We start from the raw sequence: 669 nt of genomic DNA, 5'->3' as shown, positions 1-669 counted from the left end.
CCCACCAGCTGGACGGGACACCAGTCCATCGCAGCGTTACTCAAGAAACAAAAGGAAGAAAGAGTGAGAGCAAGTTGGGGTGAAAGAGTACAACAGGGGTCGCCACCACCCCTGCCAGAGCCTCGTGGAGCTTTAGGTGTTTTCGCTCTGTAAACATACACAACGCCCGGTCTGGGAATCAAAACCGCGATCTCCGACCGTGAGTCCGCTGTCCCAACCACTGGGCCACTGCACCACCACAATCCTACAATGGCATTCTAATAATAGACAATAACATCATTGAAATTTTGAAGCTATGAAATAATGCATGATTAATTCAAAACAATATAGGCACAGGTGTGGCTATATATACAGGTGTGGCTGTAAGACCTTTGCATCCCAACCACATGATCCTGAGTTCAATCACTGTCTGAGTAAAAGGCAGGATACATTAAATAATGTAGTCCTAGATACACTATGTTTGAATAAAAGACAGGGTGTATTAGCCAGTGTAGTTTGGCTGTGTGGTAAGAAGTTTGCTTCCCAACCACATGGTTTTGTGTTCTGTCCCACTATGTAGCACCTTGGGCAAGTGTTTTATATGACCTAGTCTGACCTAAGCCTTGTGGGTGCATTGGGTAGATGGAAACTGAAAAGAAGCCCACTATATATATATATATATATATATAT

At 43.9% G+C, this 669-nt stretch overlaps 1 protein-coding gene across 1 annotated transcript in view; it reads right to left on the bottom strand.

Annotated features, from left to right (window-relative positions):
• Positions 1-669, bottom strand: part of LOC106878839 (leukocyte receptor cluster member 1 homolog) — a 9,582-nt gene that overhangs the window by 2,015 nt on the left and 6,898 nt on the right. The window lies entirely within an intron of this gene.

The sequence above is a fragment of the Octopus bimaculoides genome, chromosome 25, assembly GCF_001194135.2.
Source record: "Octopus bimaculoides isolate UCB-OBI-ISO-001 chromosome 25, ASM119413v2, whole genome shotgun sequence".
NCBI classification, from domain to species: Eukaryota; Metazoa; Mollusca; class Cephalopoda; order Octopoda; family Octopodidae; genus Octopus; species Octopus bimaculoides.
Note: the sequence above shows the minus strand (reverse complement) of the source record. Positions and strands in the feature narration are given on the sequence as shown.